Below are 20,427 nucleotides of genomic sequence, written 5' to 3' on the forward strand. Positions count from 1 at the left end.
AAATGTAGATGTTTACTTATGTTTTAAGTAGTATAACCACTAGAATCTTACTTTTCAAATGCTTTCAATTATATTTACAACACATTAGAATTAGTAACATAATCGTGTAAACACTACACACCATTGTTGTTAGATAACATCATAAAAATGCGTACATAACTGTCAATGCTGAAGCTCCCGTTTCCCACCAGTCAGTTAACTGACCTTAGCTAACCTAATGTCATTGCGGCAACTCTCTATGCGGCAGGGGAACTATGCCATTAGCGCGCTAAGAGTTATTAGACCACTGACATAGGCGCCAATTTGTAGGTGACGAGGCACTTGGTGACATTACAGCGAGCTTGACGATTGTTGCAGCATTTTTTAATCAAACTAACAGTTAAGGTGTGTACACAGCAAAAAAAGTTGTTGAATATTACATCGAAACTGCTGCAACCAGGTCAATCTATCGGTTGTGCAATATCACATTGTACGATGTACATCGATTTTGCGAACAAAATTACATCCATTGATGTAATATTGTATCTGCTTTTTGCTATTACATCATTATTTCATACATCAGCTTGAATTACGTTGATCGATATTACATTTTTTTTTGCTGTGTAGTGTTTACAAGATCATGTTTCTAGCACTAATGCTTTGTACAATTGAAAGCATTGGAAAAGTTAATTCTCATGTTTTGCACAATCAGAAAACATAAAATTGTACAAAAAAAATCATCCATTCTGGTAGACTATCTCTTAAATGCATACAGAATAGCCATTGCGTAAGCTCCCGTTTCCCACCAGTCAGTTAACTGACCTTAGCTAACCTAATGTCATTGTGGTAACTCTCTATGCGGCAGGGGAACTATGCCATTAGCGCGCTAAGAGTTATTAGACCACTGACATAGGCGCCAATTTGTAGGTGACGAGGCACTAGGTGACGTTACAGCGAGCTTGACGATTGTTGTATCATTTTTGAACGAACTACCAGACAAAGATGCCTAGTGTTTACATAATCAAGTTTCCAAATCTACAGGGCCACCCACATTAGATCCAGATCTGGAGCGATGCAGCAAAGTGACAGCTAAATATATTGTCTAACTATAAAATTTACGACAACGCAACGCAAGCAGATCTAATGTGGGTTACCCTTAAGGCACAGACAAACAGACGTAACTCTTTGAAAAACTTGTTCTTGAAAACATAGTATCTCAAAACATATAACCTCAGTAGCGACATCTCTCTGGCTTCTCGCGGAAAACAAGCTTGCTCGCTAGCTCGTAAACAATATTGCATAAAAGTTCTATAGAATATATAGAAACGTCAAAGTGATCCGATGCCAGCGCTGCGGCGAGTAGTTCGCGGAACTGATAATATTCAAATCAACCGTTAAATGCATGAACGAAGATACACAATGAAGAGTTACGTCTGTTTGTCTGTGCTTAAGGCCTGTGGAAGAGTGAAAACTGGTGGCCGCGTGAAACTTTAGGGAAATTCCCCAATAATTTGCAAAATTTAGCAAAACACAAATGCTCCGTCCATGTGTCGAACCACAAACGAAACTCGTCAGTTGGTGGGGATTGATGACTTCCTTGGTTGCTTTGGTGGTGTCATGCCTTCCTTCGAAAAGAAGCACAGCCGTGGATCCTGGCCCTTGAGTTGATGAGTCCAGGTCTAGGTGTTCAATTGCCTCCCTAGCGTAAGTGGTTGCCACTCGGTTGCAGAACATAGAACGATAGAAAATAAACAAGAAAACAAAGCCAAATTGAAGATTAATCCAGGGATTTTGCAATAAATATTTAGATGAGCTAAGACTAGAGAATGCTAGAGAAACTGAAAGACTATCAAAGCAAACTATGCACCTAGATCCAAATCTTTTCAGAAAACTTATCAATACGCATAGTTTGAACCGATGTATAAACATCATGCAGACATTGTTGTCTTTGAAATGTCTACGAGCCAGGTAAAGGGCCGAACCCAATGACACCAGGACAGCGGCATAGCGGTATAGGGGTAAATGTACATTTTAAGGTTAGTTAGAAGAACTACTAGAACTTCAGGGTAGTTCCATCAACAATCAATATGAAACTAACGATTTTAAATTGGCGCACCACTTTAGTAGCCTATTGGTCCCAAGCAAACGATTAACGTACCCTATTCTAGTCGAAATTCTAGTACTACGCAATGTTTGTTTTGATTCGCTATGAAAGTTTGACAGATAAAATGAGGGGTTATTGGTTTTTCCTATGTTTCGAGGGGTGATTCGACAAGCTTGGGACCGAAGATAGTACCAGAGGTGAGCCAAAAAGTTGAGCACGTTTCTTCGGGACCTACTTGTCTTAGAGTTACCTCTATGGTTCCATAGAGGTAACTCTAAGACCACTGGGTCCCGAAGAAAATCATTATTATTTTTGGCTCACTCAGTACCAGAACAACGGTCCCAAGCAGTCCCAAGCTATTTCACTCACCCCTGCATGTTCTGCATGAATCCACACACCCCTGATGTTATCTGTCAAACTTTCATAGCGAATCAAAACAAACATAGTGTAGTAATAGAATTTCAACTAGAATAGGGTACGTTAATCGTTTGCTTGGGACCAATAGGCTACTAAAGTGGTGAGCCAATTTAAAATCGTTAGTTTCGTATTGATTGTTGGTAGTTCTATAAACATCAGAAAAATACCAGATTTAATTTAATTTAAGTTAATAATTATTCTGAAGACCTACAACTGAACAGAAATTCAAACGATGTCCTTTTGATATTCTTTGAATAGTTTAAATTGATCAGGTATTATTCTGAGAACCTACAACTGATCAATAAATCAATCGAAACTTTTCGGATATTACTACAAGAGATCAAAATAAGCAGGAATTGTTTTGAAGACCTACAACTGATCAGAAATTCAAATAAAGTAATTAAGTAAATATTCGAAGTGGTCAGGTTGATAAGGATTAGAAATTAAAATCTTGAGATATTTTTCGAAGAGGTCAAGTTGATCAGGAATTATTCTGAGGACCAACATCTGATAAAAAATCGAATTGAAGTCGTTTGAAAATTTCTTCAGAACGTAGAATAATCGGAAATTGTTATGAAGATCTTACTACACCGAAGGTCGTAGATCTTCAGAGAAACTAGCAGAACTTTAGGGAAATTAAAAAAAAAAACTTCAGAGAAGTTTTAAAAAACTGAAATCTTTAGAGAAATCAAAAGAAAATCAGGGAAGTTCGTAGATCTTCTGAGTAATTTACAGCACTACAGTAATGTTTGTCGTCGTTTCGAGAAATAATCACTACTTTATGGATGTTCACAGATCTTCAGGGAAGTTTGAAGATCTTCAGAGAAATTAACAGAACTACAGTGATGTTCGTAAATTTAAAGATAATTTTTTAGTTCCTAAGGGAAATTTATAGAACAGAATTTCAGAGAAGTTCGCAGAACTTTAGATAAACTCACAGAACTTCAGGGAAGATCACATAAATTTAAAGATCCTCGTACATCTAAGAGTTATTTTCAGTACTTCAGGGCAGTTCACAGAGCTTTAGGCAAATTGGCAGAACGTCAGGGAAAAATACTGAATTTCAGGGAAGATTGTTGATCCTCAGAGAAATTTGCAGAACTTAAAGGAGGTCTTCAGATAACTTTTTATTGCTTCAGAAAAAAATTGCAGAAATTCAGGAAAGTTTTGTAGACTTTTAGAGAAATTTTTAATATTTTAATGCTTCAGGGTAGTTCGAAGATCTTCAGAGAAATTCACAGACCTTCAGGGAGTACACAGAACTTCAGGGAAGTTCGAAGATCGTCTAAGTAATTTGCAGATTTTTAGGAAAATTTAACATAACTTTTACTTAACTTTAACTAAACTTTAACATAACCTTAACTTAATTTTAACTGAAATTTATTATAATTTAAATTTTAACATAACTTTAACCTAACATCAACTAACCATATCTTTAACTTCACTTTAGCTTTAACATAAATTTAACTAAACTTTAACATAACCTTAACGTAATTTTAACTTAAATTTAACATAACTTTAATCTAACATTAACTGAACTTTAACTTAACTTAAGCATTAACATAACTCTAAATTAATTTTAACATAACTTTAACTTAATTTTAACTTAGCTTTCACATAACTTTACCTTGAACATTACTTCAACTTTAACTTCCCGAAAAAAAAATTACAGTGAAATTTTCAGTGGAAACAATGCTCTAACATTCATATTTATTGTCGACAATAAAAATGATTGTTATAATGTTGTACTCTTCCGAAAACGGCAAAACTGCTACCTAGCTGTACAATGAATGTACATAATAAAATGTTGTTACAATAATTTTTATCGTATTTTTCATTTATTTTATTGTTAACATGATTCGATCATGAACAATAATGAACAACTCTATTACAATAAAAATTGTTGTTACATTAAATATTGGTGTATTTTCATTGTGGGTTACTTCACGAACAATAAAAATAAATCTGATTGAAGCATGCAGACTATGAGAGGGTCAGCAACACTGCCAATGTAACTAAGATAGGCGCTGCTCGTATGGCTCTGGCTTTGACAGTTCGTTTGGCTCAAAATCAGGCAGTCCGCGTCCGCTCATATCTTATCCTAGACCCTCTCTAAAGCTTAATGGAGACCTTTTCCGTGCAGTCAACCCTAATAAAAATTGTATGGTTAATTTGCTTAACGACGTGTTCTGGGTATCATCCAAACCATTTGTGAAATAGTTCAATGATTTGGGTTATCGTTCGTTTATGGTTATTTTTTATTAGGGAATAATCATACAATAATAATAAAAAACTCCACCACTTGAAGATGTCAGAAAGGAACTCTCAGGTGGAACGAGGGGGACGACTCTATCTACGATGCAGAAAAGATTGTGTTTTACTGTGGCTAGCTGCACGCACGCTGAGTAGATAGAAGGAAGATTTATGTCGATTTTGAAGATTTCCTGCAAAAAGATGAAGCACGATGCAAGTAGATGGGAAAAATGAAAGATGATTTTTCGAAGATTGATTCGCTAGTATAAGATTTTTTGATCATCTAGAATTGAGATTTAGATGTGTCGCCCCCCTCGAGGTGGAAGCATATTTCATGGGCGATTCTCTCCAGTCGAATGCATTAACTTATCAACGGCGCTCAACCCCCAAGGAGACGTGACCTAGGGATATCGAGCGCAGGGGAGTTGGCCTGTATTTCTCACAAGTTCCGGATCGAATCTCGATCCATAACCAGTAAAAAAAAGGACCACCCATAACAGACATGCCACCCCCTTCCCTTCCCGGGGCAATGTTTTATTTTTTCGATTTATTTTTAAAATCGATAAAGTAGATCTGTCAAGCCAACACATACACTCTAAAGTACACTGTTATTTTTTTGATCAATAAATTCGCCAACCAACAGTAAAATAACAATAATATATTATGTTATTGAAAAAAAAATTATATGGGAAAATCACGAAAATTTCATTGTTAAGATACTTAACAACCCCCCTTTTTTATTGTAAATTTTCCATTTACCATGAAATTTACTGTTTTGTACAACATAAATCAAGGTAAATTTATTGTAGACGTAACAATATAAATCATTGTTAAAACAATAATTTTCGTCTTATTGTTACATTGTTTTTTATGTATTTTTGTTGTTATTTTTTTTCGGGTTAACTTGAGCATAACATAACATAACTTTAACTTATCTGTAACATAACTTTAAGATAACGTTAACGTTAACTTAACTTAACTTAGCATTAACTTTAACTTAGCGTTAACTTAACTTTAACTTATCTTTAACTTAATCTTAACTTAACTTTAATTTAACTTTATCATAACTTAACCTTAACTTTAACTCATCTTTAACTTAACTTTAACTTCTCTTTAACTAAACTTAACCTTTTTTTTACTTAACTTTAACATAACATTAATTTAATTTTAACTTAACTTTAACATAACTTTAACATAACTTTAACATAACTTTAACCTAACATTAACTTAACTTTAAATTAACTTTAGCATTAATATAACTCTCACATAATTTTGACATAACTTTAACTTAATTTTAACTTAGCTTTCGCATAGCTTAACCTTGAACATTACTTTAATTTTAAAATCATTTTAATTTTAACTTCACTCTAACGTAATTTTAACTTATCTGTAACATAACTTTAAGATAACGTTAACGTTAACTTAACTTAACTTAACTTAGCATTAACTTTAACTTAACTTTAACTTAGCGTTAACTTAACTTTAACTTATCTTTAATTTAATCTTAACTTAACTTTAATTTAACTTTATCATAACTTAACCTTAACTTTAACTCATCTTTAACTTAACTTTAACTTCTCTTTAACTAAACTTAACCTTTTTTTACTTAACTTTAACATAACATTAATTTAATTTTAACTTAACTTTAACATAACTTTAACATAACTTTAACCTAACATTAACTTAACTTTAAATTAACTTTAGCATTAATATAACTCTCACATAATTTTGACATAACTTTAACTTAATTTTAACTTAGCTTTCGCATAGCTTAACCTTGAACATTACTTTAATTTTAAAATCATTTTAATTTTAACTTCACTCTAACGTAATTTTAACTTTACTTTAACTTAACTTTAACAAACTTTAACTTATTTTTAACTTTAACATAACTTTAACCAAATTTTAACTTAACTTAAACGTTGTTGTTAACTAAATTTTAACTTAAATTTAACATAACTTTAACTTAACTTTAACATAACTTTAACTGAACTTGAACTAAACTTTAACATAACCTTAAATTAATTTTAACTTAAATTTAACAGAACTTTAACCTAACATTAACTTAACTTTAATTAACTTTAAATTTTATCTTAAATTTAAAATAAGTTTACCATTAACATAACTTGAACTTAACTATAACCTAACATGAACTAAACAGATCTTTAACTTAACTTAAACTTTATAATAACTTTAACTTATCATTAACATAACTTTAACTTAACTTGAACTAAAGTTTAACAAAACCTTAAATTAATTTTGACTTAAATTTAACATAACTTTAACCTAACATTAACTGAACTATAACTTAACTTTAAATTTAATCTTAAATTTAAAATAAATTTAACATTAACATAACTTGAACTTAACCTAACATAAACTTAACATATCTCTAACTTAACTTTAATTAAACTTTAACATAACCTTTACGTAATTTTAACTTAAATTCAACATATCTTTATCCTAACATTAACTGAACTTTAACTTAACTTAAGCATAAACATAACTCTAATTTAATTTTGACATAACTTTAACTTAATTTTAACTTAGCTTTCACCTAACTTTACCTTGAACATTACGTTAACTTCAAAATTATTTTAACTTTAACTTTAACTTAAACTTAACTTTAAGTTAACTTATACTTAACATAACATAACATAACGTTAACTTAACTTTAACGTAACTTTAACTTAACGTTAATTTAACTTCAACTTAACTTTAACTTACCTATCACAGAACTTTAACTTTAGTTTAACATAACTTTAACTTTAAAATAACTTAAACTTAACTTTAACAAAAAATTAACTTTAAAATAACTTAAACTTAACTTTAACTTTAAAATAACTTTAACTTAACAATCTTTGTACAATTTCACTGGTTTAGATCAATCACGGAGTGCAACTATCGATACGTGCAGTCAGACTAAGCTAAGCTAAGCTAAGCTAAAATAACTTTAACTTAACAATAACTTAAACTTAACTTTAACTTAACTTTAACATAATATTAGCAAAACTTTAACTTAAATTTAATCAAATATAACATAAATTTAATTTATTTTTTGCTTAACTTTACCTTACCTATAACATAACTTTAAATAAAGATTACCATAACATTAACTAAGCTCTAACATAACTTTAACTTTAAAATTACTTTAACTTAACTTTGACACAACTTTAACGTAACTTTAACTTATCTTTAACATTAATTTAACTTAACTTTACTATAAAATAACTTGAACTTAACTTTAAATTTAAAATAACTAAAACTTAACCTTAACTTTAAAATAACTTTAACTTAACCTAAACTTTACTTGAACCTAACTTTAACAAAACTTTAACCTAAATTTTACCAAATCTAACATAAATTTAATTTCTTTTTAGCATAACTTTAATTTTAAGATAGCTTTAACTTACCTATAACACAACTTTAACTTAATTTTAACATAACTTTAACTTTAAAATTACTTTAACATACCTTTAACATAACTTCAACTTAACTTTAACTTACCTTCAGCATAACTTTAACTTAACTTAAACTTTAAAATAACTTAAACTTAACTTTAACTCTAAAATAATCTAGACTTAACTTTAACTTAAAAATAACTTAAACTTTACTTTAACTTTAAATTAACTTAAACTTAACGTTAACTTTACTTGAACATAATTTTAGCAAAACCTAAATTTTACCAAATTTAACATAAATTTAATTTATTTTTAGCATAACTTTAACTTTAAGATAGCATTAACTTACGTATAACACAAATTTAACTTAAGTTTAACATAACTTTAACTTAGCTTTAGCTTACCTTTAACATAACTTTAACTTACCTCTAACAAAACTTTCACTTACCTTTAAATTACCTTTAAATTAACTTTAACATCCCGCATAAACAATAACCATAAGAAGCGCCTAACCACCAATTCGGGATATCATCCCAACTTTATGCGGTATGGTCGTACCATCTACACAGCAAAAAAAAATGTAATATCAACCAACGTAATTCAAGCTGATGTATGAAATAATGATGTAATAACAAAAAGCAGATACAATATTACATCAATGGATGTAATTTTGTTCGCAAAATCGATGTACATCATACAATGTGATATTACACAACCGATGGATTGACTTGGTTGCAGCAGTTTCGATGTAATATTCAACAACTTTTTTTGCTGTGTATGACATCGTTAGTGTATGGTATCCGTTTATTAGGGATAACTTTAACTTAAGTTTAACAAAACTTTATCTTTCCTTTAAAATAACTATAACATAACTTTTTCTCTTACATAACTTTAACTTAACTTTAAACTTACTTTAACATAAATTTCACAAAACTTTAAATTAACTTTAACTCTACCTTAACATAAGTTAAACTTAATTATAACTTAACTTTAACTTTAACATAACTTGAACTTAACTTTATCTTACACATAACTTTAACTTTACTTTATCTTAACTTAAACATAACTTTAACTTAACTTAAACGTAACCTTAACTTAACTCTAACTTACCTTTAACGTAACTTTAAATAAATTTTAACTTTTACTTTAACATAAGTTTATCTTACCATCAACATAACTTTTACTTTAACATAATTTTAACTTAAATTTAGTTGTTACATACTTAATTTAACTTAACTTTAAATTTTACTTAACTATAATAAAACTTTAACTTAAACATAAACATCGGGATCCGGTATCGGAATGCGTTACATCAGTAAGGATGCTTAACTCAGCCGGATTCCTCCTGCGGATCAATTTTGGAAAATAGTTACATCAAAATTGATCCGTTGGAGGAATCCGGATGAGTTAATCATCCTTGTTGATGCTTTGCATCAGTCAATTAAATCCGCCGGATTCCTCCAGCGGATCAATTTTTGGAAAAAAAAAAATACATCAAAATTGATCCGCTGGAGGAATCCGGATGAGTTAAACATCCTTACAATAAGGATGCTTAACTCAGCCAGATTCCTCCATCGGATCAATTAAAAAAAAAAAAAATTACACTTAATAACAAATTGTTCAATACTTACCTCTATTCCCGAACACCTCCGGAATTATTGGAAGCAGGCGGCTGAAAAAAAAAACAATTACAAAATAATCAAAATTTTGGATCTGTTTGTTAGAATTTGTAATTATTTTTCAAAATTGATCCGCTGGAGGAATCCGGATGAGTTAAACATCCTTGTTGATGCGTTGCATCAGCAAGGATGCTTAACTCAGCCGGATTCCTCCAGCGGATCAATTTTGGAAAATAGTAACATCAAAATTGATCCGTTGGAGGAATCCGGATGAGTTAATCATCCTTGTTGATGCTTTGCATCAGTCAATGAAATCCGTCGGATTCCTCCAGCGGATAAATTTATGGAAAAAAGTTACATCAAAATTGATCCGCTGGAGGAATCCGGATGAGTTAAACATCCTTTTTGATGCGTTGTATCAGTAAGGATGCTTAACTCAGTCAGATTCCTCCAGCGGATCAATTTTTAAAAATAATTACACTTAATAAAAACTGTTTAACACCTACCTCTATTCAATTTCCGTACACGTCCCAATCCGGAATTATTGGAAGCAGCCGGCTGAAAAAAAAAATACAAATTAATCAAAATTTTGGATGTTTGTTAGAATTTGTCATTATTTTTCAAAATTGATCCGCTGGAGGAATCCTGATGAGTTAAACATCCTTGTTGATGCGTTGCATCAGCAAGGATGCTTACCTCAACCGGATCAATTTTTGAAAATAATTACATCAAAATTGACCCGCTTGAGAAATCCGGATGAGAAATTACAAATAATAACACTAAATATAACAAATATTTGAATACTTACTGTTAAAGTTGCTACTTTCCTTCGCGGCTCGGGTGAAGGAATTTGCGGTGCGCTCCGTGCACTCAGCCATCTTGTCTAGTTTGTTTATAAACAAACCAGACAAGATGGCTGAGCGCACGACAAAAAAAAACACACCAATTTAAAAACGTCAGTCTTTAAGTCGCCCAATGTCAAATGACGTCACTTTGTCGCCGGCAATTCGTGTGTAAAGCCCTACAGTAAAAGTATGGACGTCTGTCAAAAGTTGTTCCAATCGAACCGTCAAAATGCACCGCTTTGCTCGATTGGAACAGCTTTTTTCAGTTTTGTGGTGTCAGTCGTCCATACTTTTACTGTAGGGCTTTATTCGTGTGGGGTGCTGTATTCGTACACGGTAAGAAAAAAGTACCCAACGGCCAGTTCACTTTTACCTACTTTTGACTAGTTTGTCTCCTTTTCTCCTTCTAATGTTGTCAAAAACGGAGGAGCAAAACCACCCAACAGGGGTAGTAAGTGTATTCGTATACACGGATGCGGTATACACGCTAACTTGAAAGTACTCATTAATGAGTAAAAAAAGACCCATTTTGAAGAAAAGTGGTTTAACTCATTGATGATTAAACAATTTTACCCATTAATGAGTATCTGTTACCCATTAATGATTAACAATTACTCATTAATGGGTAACAGATACTCATTAATGGGTAAAAAATTTACTCATTTAATGAGTTAAGCCACTTTTCTTCAAAATGGGTCTTTTTCAACCATTAATAGGTACTTTCAAGTTAGCGTGTACAGCACACTATAGCCGACGTTATGTTTAACGTACAGAACAAGAGTAAAATCGGTTTTCAATTGAAACGATAATAATCAATTAAAACACTAATTAACTCTTGCACTGTAACGTCACCAGGGCATTGTTTTACATACAAATAAACATTGCCCACAGGGCATGCCAAAACTTCTTTCCCACTGCGAAAAAAAAAACTGTACACGGCCAATGAGATCAACGCAAATTTGAGTACAGTGTACTCAATATCGAAAAAAGTGCAGGATGAGTAAATTTGCCGCATGATTTCCTGTGGAAAACCTCAAAAATCTGCCCTAAAATAAGGAAAATTTACGAGAATCCAGAGAATCCAATCTTTGCTTTTCTCATATTCGGAACATGAGGGAAATTAATTCAAAACTGAGTTCCTGCACTTTTTGCGATTTATGAGTGAACTAACCTCAAATTTGGGTCGTTCTCATTCGCCGTGTAGTGCTGACTCAGGAAAAACAAACTTTGCATGCGGCGAGAGACCGAGGGACAACAATTTACATCGTTATGAACTTTGATTCTAATGTAACGTTTGGTTCTGTTGTCATTGGATGTATTCTGATGTTTTATGCGTGCAACAAATTACATCGTGATGATGTTTGATTCTAATGTAACGTTAGCTTCGGTTGTCATTGGATGTATTCTGATGTTTTATGCGTGCAACAAATTACATCGTGATGAAGTTTGATTCTAATGTAACGTTAGGTTCTGTTGTCATTGGATGTATTCTGATGTTTTATGCGTGCAACAAATTACATCGTGATGATGTTTGATTCTAATGTAACGTTAGGTTCTGTTGTCATTGGATGTATTCTGATGTTTTATGCGTGCAACAAATTACATCGTGATGAAGTTTGATTCTAATGTAACGTTAGGTTCTGTTGTCATTGGATGTATTCTGATGTTTTATGCGTGCAACAAATTACATCGTGATGATGTTTGATTCTAATGTAACGTTAGGTTCTGTTGTCATTGGATGTATTCTGATGTCAAATTTTACATCGTCAAGACGTTTGATTCTGATGTAACGTTTGAGGCTAATGTATTTTTATGTATTTGGACGTCACACTGACGTCTGAATACATTAAGATTACAGCAATACACGTTAAAATTTAATGTATTGAAGATGTCTGCTGATGTTTCCTACATTACAATTTCTATTCGGGATGTTTTGAAACATGGACGCAGTACTTTGAAACGCAAAAAAAAAATCCTTGTAAACACGGATGGCATCGCTCTTTGGAGCATTATTCATTCTTTGTAATATTGATAACTAACGTCAAGTCCAATTGACTCTTTTGTTAATATATTCAAAAATAGATGTATGAAAGCTAGTATTCCCCAATCAAACATCATAATTTTCACTACACTCCGTGGTTTCACTGAAGATGTATCAGGGTGCGCTCCCGGATGCACCTTCAGTGAAAACTCGGAGTGTGACTCAACGGTTTGAAAATTGTGATATTTTATCGGGAGAATACTACCAACAATCAATTCGAAACTAACGATTTTAAATTGGGTTACTACTTGACCAGCCTATTGGTTCCAAGCAAATCGATTAACGTACCCCATTCTGGTATAAATTTCAGTACTACACTATGCTTGTTTTGATTCGCTATGAAAGTTTGACAGATAACATGAGGGGTTCGTGGATTTTCCTATGTTTCGAGGGGTGAATCGATTAGCTTGGGACCGAAGGTAGTACCAGAGCTGAGCCAAAAAGTTGAGCTCGTTTCTTCGGGACCTTCTGGTCTTAGAGTTACCTCTATGATACTACCAACAATCAATACGAAACTAACGATTTTAAATTGGCTCACCACTTTAGTAGCCTATTGGTCCCAAGCAAACGATTAACGTACCCTATTCTAGTTGAAATTCTATTACTACACTATGTTTGTTTTGATTCGCTATGAAAGTTTGACAGATAACATCAGGGGTGTGTGGATTCATGCAGAACATGCAGGGGTGAGTGAAATAGCTTGGGACTGCTTGGGACCGTTGTTCTGGTACTGAGTGAGCCAAAAATAATAATGATTTTCTTCGGGACCCAGTGGTCTTAGAGTTACCTCTATGGTACTACCATAGAGGTAACTCTAAGACTAGAAGGTCCCGAAATAACGTACTCAACTTTTTGGCTCAGCTCTGGTACTCTCTTCGGTCCCAAGCTAATCGATTCACCCCTCGAAACATAGGAAAAACCAATTACCCCTCATTTTATCTGTCAAACTTTCATAGCGAATCAAAACAAACATTGCGTAGTACTAGAATTTCGACTAGAATGGGGTACGTTAATCGTTTGCTTGAGACCGATAGACTAGTCAAGTAGTGAGCCAATTTAAAATCGTTAGTTTCGTATTGATTGTTGGTACTACACTATGTTTGTTTTGATTCGCTATGAAAGTTTGACAGATAAAATGAGGGGTTCGTCTCGGGGTTCGTGGATTTTCCTATGATTCGAGGGACGCATCGATTAGCTTGGGACCGAAGATCGGACCAGAGCTGAGCCTAAAGGTTGAGCACGTTTCTTTGGGACCTACTAGTCTTAGAGTTACCTCTATGGTACCATCCTTGGTTCTCCGTCAACAAATGTAGTTAATTTTCTGTAGGTTACTAGTTTATTGTTGACACTAATCACATATACAGAAAATCAGCTTAATCGGTTGGTAAACAGTAACCATCTGTTTCCATATCATCTGTTTAGTGCACCCCACACATCATAAGTCATGAGAGTCATGACTTATATTTGTTGTACGGTTGAGATGAACGATTTCTTCACTGAAAATTTCAAGTCGTTTTTAATATTAGTTACAAAGTTACAGCTGTTTATGTGTGTGCCATTTTCCACGGATACCGTGGAGGCACCATATTCGAAGCGGTTCCTAAATCGACGCACTCAATAATGTTCGACTATTTTAAATCATTATTTTTGACTTGTTACTTCTGCAAATTTTAGTTCGAGTGCTCTAGGGATGATGGTGTAACAAAGGTTTTAAAAATGTCTTGTCATAATCGAGATGCGACCAAAAATAGACGAATGCGTTGACATTAGGAACGCGCCAAATATGGTGCTGGCACGGTACACCCTTTATCAGGATTTTCGTTATTTTCCACCAACGAAGCATGTGGCATTACTGTTATGCAAAAGACATTTGTTTAGAACATTTGAAAACATAATCTCGCTGTTTCACACCTCATTTCGGTTATATTTCTAATAATTAGGCGCCTAGCTGATCTCATAAACGCCTGTAGAGCTGAACAGCCTAATAAATATAATTGTACCTAAAAAATGACGTTTAAGGGTCAGTGAGTTCGGAAAATCTAACAAATAAACTCATAAATATCACATGGCTTACGTCTGGTTTGACAGATCTGATCTCCCCTCTGACAAATCGGATCGCTCGTTTGACAAATCGAATTGCGGCCAAAAGAAATGCTCCAGTGGCATGACGGTTCGTCTGTGGCTTCATCGCTGGATACCCTGTATAGGTAACAACCAACAGCAACATTTTGAATTTGAAATTAAATATCCGTTCAGCATCACTTGCAACTACCATTCAACAGGTAGATCTATTAACGAAGCCATTATTTACCACTGATGTGGTTCTTAACACTTTCGTTGTTTGTATGGACAGATTGACATGAACAAATCGATTTACGATAGAGAAAGGTGATTCAAAAATGATTACAAGAACCAATAACAGATCATATTTAGTTTCTAATAACTGATGTCATTGATGTGAACTGGGAGATAGGGTTGAATTTAGTACAGCGCAACTGGATAGGCACCTACACCTTCCTGTAGGGCTCATTTCGTCGTTGGTATAAAGTGCAGGATTGAAGGTAGAATTTAAATATGCCATTTATACAATAAATATGGCCAGTCTGTTGAGTAAGGAGCAGCAGCTTACATAGGCGTAGCCAGATAGGGGCAGGGGGGGCGACTGCCCCCCCCCCCTAAACTCGGCAACACAAAGGTTTTCGAGGAAATGGCGTTCGGTGAAATGGCATTCGGCCAAATTTTCCATGGTAATTTTTTTTTCGCCCCTCCCTAGCTCGAAACCTGGCTACGCCCTTGGCAGCTTAATGTTACTTGATTCAGTGATTCAGGTTTTCTAATATAGACGTTAATGATAGTATGGATCTGGATTTTGCATCATACATATTGATTAAATAATTAAGTCCGTTTCTAGACTATGATTGTGTCCTGTCCACAAGATAGAGAACGTAAATAATTCGATGCTGCGACGTAACCTGTTATGTAAGTACAAAGGTTGACCAACCGGTACGCCAGTGGGTACTCAATAACATACAACATATGATCAGTTGGGTGAGGCATTCCCAGTGTCGCAGAACATAATGCGACTCTATCAAAAGGATAATGTTAAGCCTTCCGTTTCTCACAAAACACAAGTTCCTAGAATTCAAACCTTTACAGCGATACATGCGATCGATGGCGGTTACTGGATCGGAAGTGATCCTCCCACCCACTTCCGTTTTGGCGCCAACTTTCGACCATCCTCTTTCCGTTGATTGATCATTTTATTGCACTTTGCACCAAGCGCTATAGCTAAAAAGTATCTAAAAGCCCCACTGGATGGCGCGCGCAGCCTTCCTTTCACGCGCCTCGAACAGCAAACAACGACTTCCTGTTGCGGTTGCCGCCGTCGTCGACCCACAAGAACGACGGCAGCGCTGCTGCAGCAAAACGTCACCCGTCGGGTTCGACTGTCAGTCACAGACAAACACTCGTGCCGTTCAGCCGTCTCTTTCAGTGCTAGTTACTAGTCTCCGTTCAGTTCAGTAGTGCGAGTACGAACGCGCGTACAGAAGCATCTATATATCGCGGGATATTGTGTAAAAACGGGCCTGCTATATCTCTCTAGCTCTGCTGCTAGCAAGCCAATCGTAGGGCGAGTGAGTGAGTGAGAAGTTGACGCCATTTTATGTTTTTGCGCTTACACTACCAGCAGACGGAGTGTGTGGAAAGGGGTCGTCTGTGAGTTGGTGTTCTGTGCAGTTTCGTGAACCTCTTCTCTCGCGGGTGGTGAATAAAAAACGCGACTTTTTCCGATCAAGTGCCGCCGTGAATGCAATGAAAAGTGCACCAAAGTGAAGATTGTCGCAAGGTATGATGTTTTTGGATGGAGTTTACTGGTTTCGACCGTGATCGAAGGGTGATTTTTGTGAATCAATTTGGCAGGTCAACATTTTTTTTCTCCTGGCGATTGTGAAAAGTGAAGCATGTACAACAATGATCATCGTTCGCCTCTCCTGCTTCTTCTCGCTGTGGTCGACGATGTTGGCGGCAGAAAGTGTGCCAGTGTGAGTGATATCGTATGTCAGTTCTCTGGCTGCTTTGCTCGCGACGGAACGGAGCAATGGCAGTGAGAGAGTGTGTGCGTGTCCTTTGGACCGGAGCGAGTGATGTTTGGCACTAGGTCAGCGTTGTCAGATCCACAGGATATCGGAGGAAAACTACATAAAAATATAAAGTGGAGAGATTGTGATGGTCCGTTATCGCGGCTTTGGAAAATACCGCTTGGTGAAGATTGTTACTAAAGGTGAATCTGCCGTAGTGTGTGACATTCAATTGAATATTGTGGTGCTTCCAAAGAATGGACTGTTTTAATCGAAATATCAACAGTGATTTGCCAAACATTGATCTCAGAGGATGTTTTTGTTTTGATGGTTTAATAATGCATTGCAATTTTTCCAGTGATTTTAATTAACATATCGATTATTCAGGATTAATCTTATATTGTAAGGATTCATTATGTAAGTACACCATCTTATTTCTTTCATGTGCCTTATTCTGGATCTTTTTATAAAATATGTGAAGTTTGAAATGCTATTAAACTTTATTTAAATTCTTATGATGAAGAGTATCGCAAAGTATCTGAATGTATCAACGAACTATTTCTTTTTGAAGTATTATTTGGAACGTTGATTAATTTTTTGCTTACTACCGTGATCAGATTGGTATTTTCGCAAAATCTTCAACCTGTTTAAACTTATTGCATTAAAAAATATTACGAATCCATGTTTCTTGAAATAAGCATAAACCGGATTCAGCATATAAATGAAACAAAAAGTTCAGCTGCTTCTAGCTAGAACAGGTTTTTGTTCTAGAATTATGAAAAAGTGCGATTTGTATGCATTTTCTATAAGCTGCAAAACTATTCAAGCAATTGTGTATAAAAATCAATTGGATTCTTAACTGGATGGAGAGTTTATGAAATACAGTGCATTTCCAGTTATGGCCATTTATCCAGAGAATTCGTCATCCGTATTCAATTTGTGATATTACTAGTTCGATCGTTATTTAAGGTTTCGAGATGCTTGATATTTCATAAGAAAATTTAAAGCAAGAGGAAATAAATTACTAATGAGGTCGTGAGCCAAAAACAGAAAGGCTCTGTATTCCAAATATATGTATGACATGTGAAGAATACACTAATCTTCCAGTCAGGGATGTATCGCTCTTTGGAGTATTGTTAATTACTTTTTAATATAGAATACTGTCGTTAAATCCGATTAAATCTTTAGTAAATTTCATCTTAAAATAGCTAGTATTCTCACGATGAAACTTCAAAAATATTGGTCGAATAATAGCATTAATCTATCCATTTAATAATGGATTTACTGAACATTCGATTGGACTTAACGTTAGCTTTTCATATTAAAAAGTAACGAACGATGCTTCAAACAGCGATCCATCAGTTAAAGAACGATGTATGGTGTCTTCGTAGCTTATGAACAACCCAAAAGATGACTATTTCGAATCTACCGACTTTCTTTATTTCACGTCGGTCTCTGTTCCGCAATCTAGTGCCAATCACCGATGGACATCTATTGCCGTCCATTGACGGCAATCGAATGTGCAGGAAGGCAGCTTCCATTCCTGCGCAGTATATCGCACCCATTCAACACACATGGGTCGGGACCAACGGCTTTACTTCCCTTCCGAAGGAAGACGGGACCAGAGATTTTTATGCCTCAGAAAAATCCCACCGACCTCGGCTGGGATTGAACCCAGACCCATTGGGGTGAGGAAGCAGTCACGCTTACCACTGTACCACCGGCACCGGGAAACTACCGACTAAACAGTTACCCCTCAATTATGGATCAACTAATAACAAATACGGATCAGTCAGTCCAGTGCCAGTTCTCTGGGTTTAAGTGTTGGAAAAGTTCGCGATATTTCACGAAGTTCACCAAGGGAAAAGTTCGCGAGTCATAGGGAACTTTGATGAACTTTTCCATCACTGCTGGGTTTGAAGGAATTGAAATCAACTTCAATGTTGAGCTTAAATTTCAACCGATTTCGCAGATCTCTGCATTTGATTTTTTTTTTAACGAAAGGCAGAATAAAATCGGTTGTGAGATGTCGCCTTAACTTCAATGTACCTGAGCACCATTCTCAAAACAAACAATTATTATCAAATTAAAACGTTAAAGCCGTTATTTAACTGAACCTTGTTTCAGTTAGCTAATTTTTCGTTAAAATACGTTTCAATTGAACATATTCGACTTAGCGAAAGTTGAGTGTACCGATGATTTTTTATTCTACAAACGTAAATCATCATTAAAAACGTCACGCAAAATTTAGGATGAAAAGGCAACTCTCCCCTTTCCTCATGTTTTCCCTTTATCTTCTTCAATGCTTGTCGCAGAATTCTTTATCTTCCTTCCCCCTTAGAGTGTAACGTACTAAAAGGATCGTCCCATTTCTGTTTTCATTTTTTTAGATGTAAAATTAACTTAACAAGTCAATACTCCTTGAATATGAAGTATAATCATCTGATGAACTGTTGATTTCTTAATTTAAACATCATTTATGCAAAGATGCGGACCTGTTGATTACAAAGATCTCTATATCCTTGCGTTCGCGAACGTATAATGTCTTATGCCTACCTTTAGAAATAACTTTAAATTGTTTGCCCAAGTAGTAAAAGCCTGTGGCCTAGGCCTTGGCAACACTGTCGAGCCAGCATGTGCGAATGAATGAACGAACGGGCGACGCGCGCGGCATGGTGGACAAGGGCACTGCTGCACTGCTGCTGCTGCTGTTGTACACAGGCAGGCGGAATACGATGGATCCGTCAGGCACACAGAGGCTGGGTTGGGTAGGGTAGGCTGCGGGTGTGGTGGTGGGGTGGCGGTATGTTGTGAAGTTTTTAAAAACGGCGCTCTGCACCGGGGCCCCACGAGTCTCCGCCTAATAAATTCAATATGGCGGCCGGGGGCAATTAATCTGCATCCAGATCCCAAAACGGTCCAGAACCACCGGATTCCCGGCATATCCGGCAGAATCGCACCGAAAACAAACGAAAACTGGTGTGCGTTTGGACAAGTTTGTGGCTTGCTTGGGCGAGCTGTTGGTAGTCGTGTGTTTCATTCCTACCAAAGCTCGTCTCAACCGCGGCTGCTGCTGCTGCTGTTGCTGTTGACTCTCGCGTTTTACTTTTAAATGCTGCTCACAGCTGATTATATACAAATATCACATATTTCCCGTACGATTAGCTGGTGCATGCTGTTTGAAGCGCCGTTCGTTAACCTCAGCTGCGTGGGAATCTTCGGAAAAGCGGGTCAAATCTGTCCCCTAAAAGTGACCGAGGAAAAGTCCAGTCATCCTTTCGAGTTTTTTTTTTCGTCAATGATCTTCCCCAGCAAGAAAACTACCCCATAGCACGGGGGTTTCCTCCCGTAGTAAATAAGCAATGTTTACATCTATCGGCTTTCGCAGCATCGAAAACCGCGAATTTCACTTCCAGGACATCTTTTCTGACAGTGCGAAAATGTCTGGAAAATCCCCGCAAAGATTTCAATTGCGCCCCGCTCTGCACGAATCAGCGCACAAAGAGCAGCCAATTCCGGAGGGCTGAGCGCTAGTTGGTGAAAATTTTCCTCCACACAGCCGAACGAACTGTGTGCTGCTGTTGCTTTTGAGGTTAGGTTTCGAAGCACCACTACTACCACTACCACAAGCCATCCAACCAACCCATCGGGCCAACAACAGGCGATCCACAATGGATGGGTATCACAGA

General features: G+C 35.4%; 1 protein-coding gene and 1 long non-coding RNA gene across 5 annotated transcripts in view; one reads left to right on the plus strand and one right to left on the minus strand.

The window, feature by feature from the left end:
- Nucleotides 1–1,431: 1,431 nt before the first annotated feature.
- LOC135698146 (uncharacterized) lies at nucleotides 1,432–11,130 on the minus strand. Its single transcript, XR_010517462.1, has 4 exons — nucleotides 10,582–11,130; nucleotides 10,280–10,331; nucleotides 9,786–9,826; nucleotides 1,432–1,697 (listed from the first exon to the last, which is right to left on the minus strand). It is a non-coding gene; the product is annotated as an uncharacterized LOC135698146 (long non-coding RNA).
- Nucleotides 11,131–16,118: 4,988 nt separating this feature from the next.
- The window catches only part of MEP-1, a 57,279-nt gene continuing 52,970 nt past the window's right edge, over nucleotides 16,119–20,427 (plus strand). For all 4 annotated transcript variants that reach the window (XM_065217968.1, XM_065217969.1, XM_065217970.1 and 1 more), the window contains exon 1: nucleotides 16,119–16,506. The gene's annotated coding sequence lies outside the window, so the exon portion shown is untranslated. The remainder of the gene's footprint in view (nucleotides 16,507–20,427) is intronic.

Source organism: Ochlerotatus camptorhynchus, unplaced genomic scaffold (genome assembly GCF_037179485.1).
Source record: "Ochlerotatus camptorhynchus isolate MF236.1 unplaced genomic scaffold, CSIRO-AGI_Acam_v1.1 ptg000082l, whole genome shotgun sequence".
In the NCBI taxonomy this organism is placed as follows: Eukaryota; Metazoa; Arthropoda; class Insecta; order Diptera; family Culicidae; genus Ochlerotatus; species Ochlerotatus camptorhynchus.